This window comes from Cetorhinus maximus, chromosome 9 (assembly GCF_964194155.1).
Source record: "Cetorhinus maximus chromosome 9, sCetMax3.hap1.1, whole genome shotgun sequence".
Taxonomy (NCBI): Eukaryota; Metazoa; Chordata; class Chondrichthyes; order Lamniformes; family Cetorhinidae; genus Cetorhinus; species Cetorhinus maximus.
The window spans coordinates 78,585,659-78,600,709 of record NC_135887.1 but is presented as its reverse complement, the minus strand read 5'-3'; the positions used below and the strand labels follow the sequence as shown (position 1 = coordinate 78,600,709).

The following is a 15,051-nucleotide window of genomic DNA, read 5'->3' as shown; positions in this document are numbered from 1 at the left end:
CAAGGGGATGTTTCCCTTGTGGGGGAGACTAGAGATAGGAGACACAGTTTAAAAATAAAAGGTCTCCCATTCAAGACAGGGATAAGGAGAATTGTCTTTCTCTCAGAGGTCATGAGTCATTGGAACTCTCTTCCTTAGAGAGTGGTGGAGGCAGGGTCATTGAATATTTTTAAGGCAGGAGTAGATCGATTCTTGACTCACAAATGGTGGGAATATCAAGTTAAGGCCACAATCAGAACTGCCATGATCTTATTGAATGGTGGAAGCAGGCTCAAGGGGCCGAATGGCCTACTCTTGCTCCTGATTCATATGTTCGTATGTACTCCTGTTCCTATATTCCTAAAATGAATTATAATATAGACATTTGCAGGATAAGAGCAAGCATTTTTTATCATTAACAGATCAGGCCTTACCTATTGCCTTGCCAGGAATCCATTTTAATGTGGTTCCATATTCTGATCTCCTCCTTTTGTTTGTCTAGTTGATGGGGATGTTTGGGCTATAATTAATGGTTCTGCTCCTCTCTGTAATTTGGAGCTGGAGTAACATCCTGGTGCCAGTTAATCACTGGCTGAAGAGTAAATGCTACTTTTCTCCCTCTTGTTTGTTGATGTATGAAAGGTGCTAAATTGTAATGTTTGTGTTTTATTTTTATCTGCTGGTGTTTGTAGTCTTTGACTGTCACAAACTCTCAAACACACTAAGGAAAGAGTAAAACCTCTTATTTAAGCACTCCAAATAGAGAGTTTCCTTTGAAGATTTTGCTGATCTTAAACCTCACCATGACGTGGACAGCCCTGCTGTCATCTGTCCAGTGTGTGTAAGATTTAATCATGTTTTACTGTATTCTCCACAAGGATAAACTCTAAATGTCTGCAAAGGTTGTTGTCCACTTTCAATGTTGATTATTCAGTCAATGAATTGTATGGGAATCAAAGAGCCATTAATCTGATAACTAGTCTGCTGTTGAGTTCTGCCACTCAAGAGCTTGAATGTTGAATTTTGACAATGCAGTTGCTCAGACAGGGTTAGGAGAAAGAAAAGAAAAAAATACATTCATATAGCATCGTTCACACCCTTGGGCTGTCCAGAATGCTTCACAACTGATGAATTCTTTGTTGAGGTGTAGTCACTGTTGTTTTAGACAAACAAGGCCGCACAAACAACAATGATATAGCCGACTAGTTAATGTATGTGGACTTTCTGATGCTGCTTAATTTACCAGAAGTGTAGTGAAATCTCTACCGACATAGATAAGCAGGTTTCCGATGCATTACAGCAGGGTATCTTAGAAAGACGAAGGACACTCAAGGCCAAACTGTTTTGGTGGTGTTAAATGAGAGATGAATGTTGGCCCGGATACCAGGAGAGTTCCCCTACTTTTTTCTAGATAGTATTGCCAGACCTTTTTAAATCCACCCAAACAGAGAAGGGTTTGGCATCACACCTGAAAGGAAAGAGGCTGAATTTTACCGATCCCGCAGGCCACAAGGGAGCAAATTCAGAAAAAAAAGTGCTTTGGCTTGTCTATCCGGCACATTCTAGCCTGTAGTAACCAGATGTACTGTCCCTCCCTCCTGTTAATCACACATCATGTGATGCGAATACAGGGCTTTGACCAATAGGTTTATTGCATGGGTAATCCTGTGGGCGTGGCTTCTGACAAAGAGATCATGTCTAGCGTGCAAGCACCTCTACATGTCTCCTAAATAAAGTTTAGCCTTTTCTTCACCAAACCTGCTGCTCCATCAAGTTATTACATTTGGCAATGAGGATAAAACTGACTTCTGCTGCTTACTTCGCCCTGGTTGATGTGAACAATACTTACCAGTCATGCTGTTGTTTGGAAGAATTGATTCATACAAAGATTGGTGTCAGTATACTGAGCGACTCAAGTTCTATTTTGTTGCAAACGAGATTACTGCTGAAGAAAAATGTAAAGCTATCACGTTGAGTGCATGTGGAAGCAAAATGTATAACCTGATTCGAAACCTGACCGTCCCGAACACGCCCAGTTCTCAGCCGCACAGCGAGTTAGTGGAACTCATGAAATCGCACTTCCAGCCCAAACCGTCTGTGATCACGCATCACTTCAAGTTTAATTCGAGAGTTCATGCCCTGGGAGAGTCCATTGTTACCGTTGTGGTGAATCTGAAAAAGTTAACCGAATACTGAGAGTTTGGGGATACCTTGAACGATGTGCTGCGGGTTAGTCTTGTATGTGGAGTCAAGGATGACACCATACAGCGCCGCTTGCCAGTCGAACCCACAATTGATTTCAAGCGCACCCTTGAACTTTCTCTCGCAATGGAAAGTGCTGCGAAAGACTCTCAGGCTTTGCAGCATACGGATAATGGCGCCATGCTCCATCTTGAGTGGAAACTTGCTGCCGAGCATGGCGTGAAAAGCATAACAGCAGATTTTAATCGCAATTCTATGCCCACTACATAAGACTTCGGAAGCCTAATGGTAACACGTCAGCTAATGAGATGCGCATTTGCGGCTTTGCGACATATGTGGAGGAAATCATGGAGCAGACGTTTGTAGTTTCAAAGAGGCAGAATGCAATTACTGCCACAGGAAAGGACACCTGGTTAGACAGCGCAGAACAAAGGATAGGCAAACAGCAAAACAACAAACAAATCCGCCCTCACGCCTTCTCCTCCCTCCCAGAAACATGATAGGGTCCTCCTTGTCCTCACTTATCACCCCACCAGCCTCCGCATTCAAAGGATCATCCACCGCCATTTCCGCCAACTCCAGCATGATGCCACCACCAAACACATCTTCCCTTCACCCCCCCCCGGCAGCATTCCGTATGGATTGTTTCCTCCGTGACACCCTGGTCCACTGCTCCATCACCCCCTACTCCTCAACCCCCTCCCACGGCACCTTCCCATGCAACCGCAGAAGATGCAACACCTGCCCCTTCACTTCCTCTCTCCTCACCGTCCAAGGGCCCAAACACTCCTTTCAAGTGAAGCAGCATTTCACTTGCACTTCCCCCAACTTAGTCTACTGCATTCGTTGCTCCCAATGCGGTTTCCTCTACATTGGAGGGACCAAACGCAGACTGGGTGACCGCTTTGCAGAACACCTTCGGTCTGTCCGCAAGCATTACCCAGACCTCCCTGTCGCTTGCCATTTCAACACTCCACCCTGCTCTCATGCCCACATGTCTGTCCTTGGCTTGCTACATTGTTCCAGTGAAGCTCAACGCAAACTGGAGGAACAGCACCTCATCTTCCGACTAGGCACTTTACAGCCTTCTGGACTGAATATTGAATTGAACAATTTTAGATCATGAACTCGCTCCTCCATCCCCACCCCCTTTCCGTTTCTTCCCCCTCCTTTTTGTTTTTTCCAATAATTTATATAGATTTTTCTTTTCCCACCTATTTCCATTATTTTTAAATGTATTTCCACCCATTGTTTATCTCTACCTTTTAGCCTTTTTAGTATTCCTTCACCCCACCCCACCCCCACTAGGGCTATCTGTACCTTGTTTGTCCTGCTTTCTACTCTCAATTAGCACATTCCTTTAGATAATATCACCACCTTCAACACCTCTTTGTCCTTTTGTCTGTGACATCTTTTGGTTATCTCCACCTATTACTGGCTTCTTGTCCCAACAAACCGCCCCCTCCCCCCCCCCACCTTAAACCAGCTTATATTTCACCCGTTTCTTATTTTTACTTAGTTCTGTTGAAGGGTCATGAGTCAATTGTGCTCTTCTCCGCCGATGCTGCCAGACCTGCTGAGTTTTTCCAGGTATTTCTGTTTCTGTTTTTGTTTTGGATTTCCAGCATCCGCAGTTCTTTGCTTTTAACAAACAAATCTAATTGAGCTAACTGATGCAGCAAAGGCTGAGGCTGCTACTACTGATGTATACTCTCTGTATCATGTGGCTGCTGTTAAATCTGAGCCCATTACAGCCACAGTGCAAGTGAATGGCAAACGGCTGCAGATGGACGTGGATACCGGTGATTCAGCTACTGTTGTTGGGGAGTACGTGTTCTAGTACCTCAGTGAAGGGAGTCAGCCATTGACATTGGAGCGAACGCCCGCCAAGCTGAAAACTTACACTGGGGAATCCATTCAGGTCAAAGGCATTGCTACTGTCCCAGTCTGCTACAAACAACAGACAGTCCAACTGCCTGTGATAATCGTAAAGAGGACTGGCCCAGCCTTTTGGGTCGAGTTTGGCAGCAGAAAATAAAACTTGACTGGTCAGAAATATTCCATTTGAAATCTGATGGAATTCCAGAGCTGTTGAAGAAATATGACACTGTTTTTCAAGATGAAATGGGGAAACTGAAGGGCATGCAAACTAAATGCACATCGATCCCCAGGCAACACCACGTTCCTTCAAGGCCAGACCAGTGCCTTACTCACTAAAAGAAAAAGTGGAAGCAAAGTTGTGCAGGCTGGAAAACCTGGGAATAATCCAGCCTGTCTAATTTTCTGAGTGGACCACACTCATAGTCCCAGTTGTCAAGCCAGACCAGACTATATGTATATGCCATGACTACAAACTGACAGCAAACAAAGCAACAAAGTTAGATAAATACCCCATTCCCAGAATCGATGACTTGTACGCCAAGGTAGCAGGAGGTAAGCCATATACAAAACTAGACATGAGTCATGCCTATCAACAATTGGAATTGGATAGCACGTCAAGAGAATATGTGATAATTAATACCCATAAAGGCCTTTACCAGTACGCCCGATTACCTTTTGGAGTTTCATCAGCATGTGCTATTTTTGAGCGAACCATGGAGCGTACTCCTGCAGGTACTTCCATGTGTGGTTGTGTACTTAGATGACGTCCTCATCACTGGACTGACCGAAACTGAACATTTTGCCAACCTTGAGGAAGTGCTGAGAAGATTTATAGAAGCAGGTGTGCATTTTAAGTGAGAAAAATGTACATTTCAAGCATTGGAGGTAACCTACCTGGGTCACAGAGTGGACGCTATGGGGTTGCATCCTGTTGAAGACAAGGTCTAAGCAATTAAAGATGCACCTTCTAATGTGAGAGTTTAAATTGTTCCTAGGTGTGATTAATTACTATAGCTGTTTTTTACCTAATCTATCCACTGTACTGGCACCACTACATTTGTTGCTGAGGAAGAATCACCACAGGTCAAGGTTCACAGCAAGAAGAAGCCTTTGTAACAGCAAAGAAACTGCTTCATTCGTCATGCTTGTTGTACATTATGAGCCATCTAAAGAGCTCGTGTTGACGCGTGATACTTCTCTTTATGGCGTAGGAGCCACTCTAATAACATCAAATGGAAGACGGATCAGAAAGTCCTATTGGCTACGTTTCAAGAACACATTCCCAAGCTGAAAAGGGCTACTCCCAGTTGCAAAAAGAAGGATTGTCAGTTGTATTTGGTGTCAAGAAGTTTCACCAACACCTACACAATCAACATTTTACAATTGTGTCTGACTATAAACCACTGACAGGTTTGTTCAGCAAAGACAAAGCTATTCCGCCTATAGCTTCAACGAGAATCCAACTTTGGGCTTTGACGCTATCAGGTTAGGAGTACACATTCATGTACCGCCCTGACTCGCATACAGCCAATGCAGATGTACTTAGTCATCTTCCATTACCAGGTAGTCTCATCAATACGCCTATTCCACAAGAGTTAATGTTATTGTTAAATTTCTTGAATTCATCGCCTGTATGTGCCAAACAGATCAAGGATTGGGTGAACAGAGACCCAGTACTGTCAAAAGTCAAAGACTTTGTTTTACAAGGATGGCCAAGAACTTGTGTGCCTGATGACTTATGACCATTTTATTCCAGAAACACTGAACTGAGTTGTCAAGATGGAATTTTGCTGTGGGGTTCAAGGTTTGTGGTCCCATCACAGGGTAGAGAGTCACTCTTGGCAGAGCTCCACAGTGCACACCCAGGCATATCGAAGATGAAGATGCTGGCATGTAGCTACGTCTAATGACCAGGAATAGACAGTGACATCGAGCACATAGTTAAACACTGTTTCCTTTGTCAGTAACACCAGAAGCTACCTGTTTCAGCTCCTCTTCACCCATGGGAACGGCCTGGTCGACCTTGGGTTAGACTGCATATTGACTATGTGGGACAGTTTCTAGGCACCATGTTCCCATTAATTAACGATGCACATTCAAAATGGCTTGATGTCTATGAAGTAAAAACACCAACTCCAGCCACCACTATTGAAAAGCTGCGTCATTCCTTCAGTATACATGGTCTACCTGAGATTATTGTTTCTGATATTGGAACAGCTTTCACCAGCGTGGAATTTCAGAGGTTCACAGCCATGAATGGTATCTGGCACTTAAAGACCGCTCCCTGGCACCCTTCATCCAATGGTCTCACCGAAAGAGCTGTACAGACCTTTAAAGCTGGTATGAAGAAGTTATCTGGAGGTACTCTGGAGTTTCACCTTTCCAGATTTCTCCTGATACCGTACAACACCACATATTACTACAGGCTCAACACCATCAGAGTTACTGATGAAATGTCATTTGCATATGCAATTCCACTTGGTGTTTCCAAATCTAGAGGGGAAGGTGACACAGAGTCAGAATAATCAAAAATTGAACCATGATTTACACAGCAAGTCTCGTACTTTCCATGTAGGCAAGCCTGTGTACGTGCGTAATTTTGCAAGTGAACCCTGTTGGACTCCAGGAGCCATCATTTCACAGACTGGCCCATTATCTTTTCAAGCGCAAGTCAAAAATAGAATTGTACACAAACACATAGATCATATTAGGGCTAGAGGGACATCCCAATGAATACAAGATCAACCTGCGATTGATGTTTCACCACTGACTTCTGAGGGGTGTGATCGTCCTAGAGCTGATATTCCAGACACACCTAATGAGTTGCCAAATACAGAACTGCCCAGTTCCAACAATGCATCTCTTAGTGCAGCTCCAGGTCCCATTAATCCTGTTCAGGAACCTCCTTTGGTAGAGCTATGCTGCTCTAAATGTCTCTGCCAAGCTCCTCAGAGACTTGATTTGTAATCACCAGAGACTGTACAAATGTTTGCTAGTTTTTGAGACTTTTTTTATTGCAAATGTAAGAAACTTAAAGGTGGAGCAAGTGTAGTAACTAGATGTATTGTCCCTCCCTCCTGCCAATCACTCATCATGTGATACGATTATAGGGGCTTCAACCAATAAGCTTATTGCGGGGGTAATCCTGTGGGCGTGGTTTCTAGCAGAGAGATCTGTCTAGCGTGCAAGCACCTCTACATGTCTCTGAAATAAAGTTTAGCCTTTTCCTCACCAAACCTGCTGCCCCATCAAGTTATTACACAGCCTACAAGCAATCTTGCCGAAGGTATTGGGAGTGGGGCAAGGACACCCACCAGGCAGCAGCAGATAGCCAGTTAGGCCTATTGTTGGGTCAAGTGGGGGGGAGATGTTACCACCGCCAGGACCTTCCTGGGAGCAGCCAGGTTGCCACTGAGGCTAGGACCCAGAATTGAACTGGAGGCGCATCCTGGCAGCAGGTCAGGAGGCCATCGATGCTTTCTCCCTATCCTCCCAGCACTGACCCATTGGGATATGTCGGCCACAGGCAACGATGTTTCTCCATCTACATTGATGGCCTGACAGCTGTGGTCATGTGGAAATTTATAACTCTTTACAATCCTGCAGAGAACGTTTCCATTTTGAGGCACACTTGCGGTGTCCTGCCAGCCTCAGTGGCACCCACCTCTCCCAGTAGGATTGCTGACTGGGCCCTCTGGGCCACCCTTGTCACTGGTCCACCCGCCATCCTTAATTGGGCAGGACTCCTGGAGGTGGCTTCTTAATTTACCTCCGCTGGGAAGAACATGAGCGACGTCCGGGCACGGCCGCTTTTGGGTTCCCAACCTGGAATTGAGGCCAACGTTAGGCTTCCGACAATCTTGGCAAAATCCATCCCAACGTATCTCAATAATACAGCATTCTCCTGTACTGGTCTGAAATGACAGCCAAGATTATGTTTTTCCATCTTTAGCGTGGGAATGAACACGTGACCTTCTCATCCACAGGCAAGAGTGTTAACACTGAACCAACCTAGCACTCTTTTAATGGAATAATGGTTCCCCAAAGAGAGAGTGTATCCCATTGCAAGCAAGATTAGCTACTCAACTGGTTTGGTTTTCACAGAATAGAAGCTGTTGTGCATCTGGAGTCTCCTGCTGATAGTAAAATACTGTGCAGAAAACTCTGATTGATAGCTAAGGATTTGGCATCACTCACGGTTTCCATCATTGCTATAGGTCATGTGCTTTGAAGTTCTTTACAGTTGTGAAAATCCATCCCAGAGTACTTGATCCAACTTGTCTAGAGGCTACAGAAAACATTAATGAAAGGCAAAACAGTGTGATGCATGGTTTGTAAGGTGCAGATGCTAGATAATGCTATGTCAGACCTTGGCATTCAGTTGTTTAAGTGGACAGTTTGAGGCTCAGTTCATGACGCACTGTAGATCATGCAATAGTGGAACTGGTTGATATTTCACTCTTTAGAGAGACTTTTGGAGGCAAAAATTCTGCTGCCTAAAAAAAAATGACTAAATGGAATGAATTCTCATTTGTTGACTAGTTATGTTCTTGCTGGCAATTTGTATATGGTATTGGTTTCCTTTGAGCTTCCATTTGCTTCCATAGTCCCTCTTTATCCTATCACTGTAATAATATCATAGAATACATTTCCGTTATATGTCCAGTATATTTTCTAAACAAATTGCTAAGAGAGAAATATTATCATTCTACTGTCAACACCCACTGAATTCTAGAGTGGGAGAACTATGAGCCCACAGTGATTCCGCAACAACTGCCTAAGTGTCATTGACACCGTATATCTTGGTAACATGAATCTTGAAAGGGTGGCCACATGCGAATACCTGGAAGGTGGGTTCAGTCTGGGAATGTGAGGCAAGATCTGGTTCTCATCCACTCTCCCCCAGCCCCGTTCCTCCACAATGTGAGTGACAGAAGACCAGAAATTGCCCAGCATTACTGTGGCACAGTCCCACCAGCTCATTTAGTGAAGAGTACACTGAGGCCCAGAAGAGGATTGCTAATGTTCCTAACTGCCCTATCCCATCCTACAGAAAAATGGTGTATAAAGGACAGACTAAAGAAGAAAAGATTTTTTTTCCATTATTCTGTGAGGTAAAGAGTAAAGGTACTACTAAGGATGGTTTAATGGACATCTGTAATGTAGTGTCAGCCATGGCTCAGTGGTTAGCACTCATGCCTCTGAGTCAGAAGGTAGTGGGTGCAAAGTCTCACTCCAAATATTTTTGGCAAATTTTCCTAGCCAGGTTGAGGTGGATTTTGGTGAGTGCAAGGTGGGCAGGTCCAAGAAAATAACATTGAGTTGGGATTTCAAAGTCATCCTGCTCATTTCTGGCTTTTCCCCAGGGTGGGTTTCAAAGCCTACAGGGAACCCCCTTAGATCTGATGGAACAATGGAGATGATTAAAAAGGCATTTACCATCAATTCCTTCTTTTCTAACAGCTCACGGCTTCTATTGCTGTGTCTGCAGCTCACCAGGGTCACTGAGGCAAGTGCACAGTGGGAAGAGCTTCTTCAGTGAAACTGACAAACTCGGAAGGGTTTGACCAGTGAAACTGAAGAGCTCCAGCCATGGCCATTGAGAGAATGCTGTTCAAAGTACTTAGTCACTCAGAGCATGTGAACACTACTTGACAGATGATTGCCAACTTCTTGGAAGCTACCTCACCTGTCTAGCACTTCACTTGTCTTCAGCTGCTCATCCCTGTTGCCAGCCCTACCATAACGTGGGAGTTGCTTATGTAACTTCGCCTTGCATCTCTGCTGAACAGAAGCAACACCACCAAAGCAGCTCCAGCAACAGTAAGAGCAACACCAGCATCAGCTCCTCAACTACAACCCCCTCCACATTGCAGATGCAGTGGACACCAAGATCCAGCTGAAAGGAGGCAAGACCCCCAACACAGGTTCTATAGGCAGAGGATCAGCTCTCTCAAAAAACCTAAGCACCAGTACCTCAGGAGGTTTAGGCTCTCATGGTAGGTCACTGCTGAAACCTGCAGCTTGTTGGAACAAGACTCCTTTCCACTGGAGCAGGTAGCCACATATTACCAATGACCAACAAGGTGCCTGTCATTTGGAGCACCTCTTCCCTCCTCCCCGTCCCCGGGGTATCTGCCTCTCAACAAGTGGTGTCCTCTCTTCTGCAAGGAGAGGAAGCCCAGAGCTGTACATGTTCATAGTGGCTTGTGTGGAGAGGAGGAAAGGACACTATTTGTGGAGAGCCACTGTAAGGCATGATGTGACAGGGCACTAGGATCGGGGTAACTATGAACTGGCTGTTCAGTTGGGGATCTAAGATGCCTGCAGAGAAAGAATGCGCGGAGCTGCAAGGTGTGTTGACTTGAGCAGAAGACTGGGCAAGTCAGAGTGTGGGGCATGGCGGCTGAAGGTGTTACTCCACTCCCTTGTCCTGCCCTCCTGGGTTCTGGTTTCTCTTTGGTGCACTGCATCCAGTTTGGCGGAACTACACTGCTCTGCTGACTTCCTTGGTCACTTCCATCCATGCCTGCTCAGTTGGATAGGCTGCCCTTTCCCTCTTGTCCTTGGGAGAGCTCAGCTCATGGCAGCCCCTCAGACCCTCCAGCAGGACCTGCACATAAGGGTGAGAGACAAGGGGAGCAGCCTTCCCAGGCCTCCTCTCCATCCTTGTGGTTGCTGCAGCATCAAAAATTCAAGTTGCTGGGGGAGGGGGGGCATTCAAACCTAAGTTGTGGTCCCTTTTAATTAGAGATCCTTCCTTTGACAGAATGGACAAGACACCCTGCCCTCCCTCAATAATTGGCCAGGAAGCCCAGAGCTGGGATGCTAATACCCATACTCCAGGAAAGAGCCTTGACAAAGTCTGTCCATTAGGAAATTAAGGTCCTGAACCGAAAATGGCTCCACCATTGTGGCAGGGACCAAGTGGAGAAGATTCAACTCTTGACTGCATAATCTAATATTCAAGTGCAGTACTGGGGAAGTGCTGCAGTGTTAAAGCTACCATCGTACAGGTGAGACATTCAGTCAGTTGGACATAAAAAACTTCACACCTCTCTACCTCTTTTTCCTCCTTTAAGACACACTTTAAAGCCAACCTCATTGCCCAAGGGGGTGGGAAGAGGGCAGGTGATGACGTCACCGCGGGCGCGGGTGAGTGCTTCCGCTGAGCTCCCTGAAGACAGACAGCTGCCTCAGGGAGCTGCAGACCTGCAACTAATGAAATGAATCTCTAAAAAGCTGCAAAAAAATGCCCATGCATCACAATCAAGCACCTGAAAGCATTCCTCATAAAAATGCTGCCCCCAGATGTTTCTTTTTATTTTATTTCCTAACGGAGATTTCATCCCACCCTTGGATGAAGTTTCATGAAAAATGTAAAGGCCGCCTGGCCGATTCGCCCGTTTGTCAACCGTAAGGTTGGATGGGCCATAAAAAAATCGCAGGCAATTACGCCGTTAATAGGTTTCATTGCCCTCTTAATTGTTGGAGGGCACACTTCAGTCTTTTGCGCTCATCCGCTGAACGAAATATCACACGAGTGCGGAATGACATCAGGACACTCACCCGACATCATCTTGTGCAATTTTACGCCCGATCACGTTGGGTGCGTGTCTGCCCATGGAACGCCCGATCGCGTTGGGTGCGTGCCTACCCATGGAACGCCCGATCGCGTTGGGTGCGTGCCTGCCCATGGAACATTAAATTTTGCCCCAAGCTTTTGGTCTTTTGCCTTAATAGATCCTTATATGGCTCTGTGATAAAATTTTGATTGATAATGCTCCTGTAATTCAACTGTATTAAAGATGCTATATAAATGCAGGCTGCTGTTGTTGTAGACCACTATTTTGAAAACAAACAGGCATTTATAAACCATTTATGGTTTATTGCTCAACCATAAAAAAAATAACTGGCTAATATTGCATTGCTTTTGTAGGCATCTTGTTGTGTGCAAATTGACTGTCATATTTCCTACATTACAACAGTGACTACCCTTCAAATGTGCTTGATTGTAATGTGCGGACATCCTGAGATCATGAAAGGCGCTAAGCAAATGCAAGTTCTTCCTTTCTTCTTTGCAATCACAGAAATACTGGGCTGCATTTTATTTGCAATTTCTTCAGAATCGAATGGCTTTGCTTGATCCAAAGTGATTAAGTCTTCTTTGAAAAAGCAGACCTGTATGAATCCTGTTCCCCTGAGCTACTCAACAGGGTGGATAGGTCAAATCTTTTACGGCCATTTATACGGGAGAGGAAATGTTTTCAGCTTTTAAACATGGTGAAGAATCAAAGTATTGTGTGGAGGCATTAAAACATCACTGACAATAATCTACAGGATGTCAACGGCATATCTGTACAAAGAAAACATTGGACCATCTGACAAGAGAGAAGTTGAAAGTTAAAGCTCCCTTTGTTTCCAGATGGAATGAGTTTGACCTTTAACCCTACAGTTGAAACTTTGGATAGGGTTAAAAAGATAATGGGAGTAAGATAATTGCTGTATTTGCCCTTTGACTGTTGAATGCAGATCTTCATCATTCTGTCTATAAAATGCTGTAAATTATCTCGATAACTCTTATTTTTGCCAGTTGTCTTTAAACTCTCTCCTCCTCATTCCCTCCCCCATGCCTCCTCCCACTGCTGACCCACCAACACCCACTGCTGGAATTAAGCAGCACGCTAAACACACATGAGGGCCAGAGTTCCTCTTCACATCACTGTTGGTTCCCAGGCACCGCAGAGAAGAAGAGGGTGATGGTATATGAGGTCTTTATCCCAGCTACACTGCCCTGGATTTCTAGAACTTTCTTGAATGGGTGAACTTGGGCTCCCACTTGCAATATAGGCATAGCTCAGAATTACCAGGGAAATAAAGTGGGTATGGAAATTCATGGTCCCACATCATCCATCTGAAGTAGGGAGGGAGAGGAATGCTAAGACAAGTGAAACAGCCACAGGCTTCTCAGGTGTTGCTGAAACGCTGATCCATGCCTGTGATACCTCCGGACTTGACTTTCCTCATGCCCTCTTGTTCAAACATCCACTTCCTCCACCACCGACGCACAGTGGCAGCAGGGTATACAATCTACAAGATGCACTGCAGGAACTCACCAAGCCTCATTAGACAGCACCTTCCAAACCCACAACCACTACCATCTAGGACAAGGGCAGCAGATACATGGGAACACCACCACCTGGAAGTTCTCCTCCAAGCTACTCACCATCCTAACTTGGAAATATATCGCCATTCCTTCACTGTTGCTGGGTCAAAATCCTGGAACTTCCTCCCTAACAGCACTGTGGGTGTACCTACACCACATGGACTGCACCGGTTCAAAAAGGCAGCTCACCACCATCTTCTCAAGGGCAATTAGGGATGGGCAATAAATGTTGGCCTAGCCACCGGCACCCACATCCCATGAATGAATAATAAATAAAAACTTTCACCCTCCCAGCTTCATAGATTTCAGCTCATCCAAAGCTCTGCATTCTATCTTGCACCAGGTCCCATTTAGCCATCACGCCTATCCTTGTTGACCAATTCGATTCCAGTTCTCCAACACCCCAAATTTAAGATTTCCACCCTTGTGTTTAAAATTCCTTTATGGACTTGTTCCTCCCTATCTCTCTAATCTTCAGTATCCTAAGCCCTCTGTTGCTTTCACTGACCACATGCATCACACTCCCAACACCATCAGCTCCTTTCATCACACCATTCAACCATATAGACCTTTCACCTCTCCATTACCCATTCATTCTTTATGACTTTCCTAAAAACCCATCTCTTTGAATAAGCTTTTAAGCAGATCTCTCAATATTTCCTTTGGTTTGGCATTAATTTGCTTTACCTTACTCACTCATTTGTTATAGCAGTCACTACCCAAGAGGTTTCTTTTTAACTCACATTTACCAGAATTGGAACAATACAAAAAAGATTAGCAGGGCCCCTGTGTAAATTGACAAAGACACGCAAATTCGTGGAGCTTTCTCTCCTGAGAGTTAACAGTTTACCAGCACAGTCACTTTTTGTTTCTTATCAGGCCCATCTCCAGTTTCCATTGCACACTCTTCCTCTGTTACTCTGTTCTTGCGCAGATCCTGTAGTTAGCAACTGGTTTTATTTTTTCCCATCCTGATTTTTTTGTTTATTGTTTTTACTAGATAGCCTTAATCCCCGAGATAAGAGAGTTGGAACAGGATCCTGTCCTAATGTGATCCTTGATGCTACTGATAGGCCAAGTGCAGCGATATTTTCTATTGAGGTTGTGATCTTTGCAATATACAAATGAAATGTTGGCCGGGATTTAATAGAGCCCGCTAGAGCGGGCATGTTGGCAGAGGAGGCCCAGAGAATCAGACCAGAGTACCCGCTTCCTATCCCCAGCATCAGGAAAATTGCCCCCAATTTAGTAGGCAGGCATGGGACTAGGTGGGGGGGGGGGAAGTGGGAGTGGGTGGCAGAAAAGACCTGACATGGGAATCCTGCCTGTTGATGGTGGGATGTCACTTAGGCTCTTTAATGAACCACTTAAAGCCAATTTCCTTGAGCCCACCAGGATTTAATGGCAGCACTGGGATTTAAGAGGACTCACATGGGTCTCCCCTGGCTCCCAAAGGCCACCCTATTAGGTTTGCCAGTGACCTACCAAGGTTTGGGCTTCTCGTTCACAGGCACTCAATGTTGATCAAGGGACCCAGCGTCAGGAAGGGCGGGGGCTGGGGGGTGCTGAAAGCTACCCCTTTGCCTTTACATCCGACCACGCTCTCCCCCTTCCCACAATCTCCTTCCAATCACCTGTCTCCAGGGATCCAGCAATGATCCCTTGCGAAGGTCTTGGAGCCACTGGTGCTGCTGTTGGTGATAGAGAGCTGCTGGCCTTTGGCAGCTCTCTGGCATTTCTGTCCTACTGGGGAATTATTCAACAGAAGGCTCAATGCTCTCCAGATAAGTGCCTTTTACCATAACATTTCGCCGGACCTCCCA

At 45.3% G+C, this 15,051-nt stretch overlaps 1 protein-coding gene and 1 long non-coding RNA gene across 7 annotated transcripts in view; one reads left to right on the top strand and one right to left on the bottom strand.

The window, feature by feature from the left end:
• The window catches only part of LOC144684740 (potassium voltage-gated channel subfamily KQT member 1), a 767,141-nt gene that overhangs the window by 463,732 nt on the left and 288,358 nt on the right, over nt 1-15,051 (top strand). The gene's annotated exons all lie outside the window — the stretch shown is intronic.
• Nucleotides 1-15,051, bottom strand: part of LOC144684741 (uncharacterized) — a 108,775-nt gene that overhangs the window by 18,773 nt on the left and 74,951 nt on the right. For both annotated transcript variants that reach the window (XR_013577557.1, XR_013577556.1), the window contains exon 3: nt 1,829-1,924. This is a non-coding gene — a long non-coding RNA (uncharacterized LOC144684741). The remainder of the gene's footprint in view (nt 1-1,828; nt 1,925-15,051) is intronic.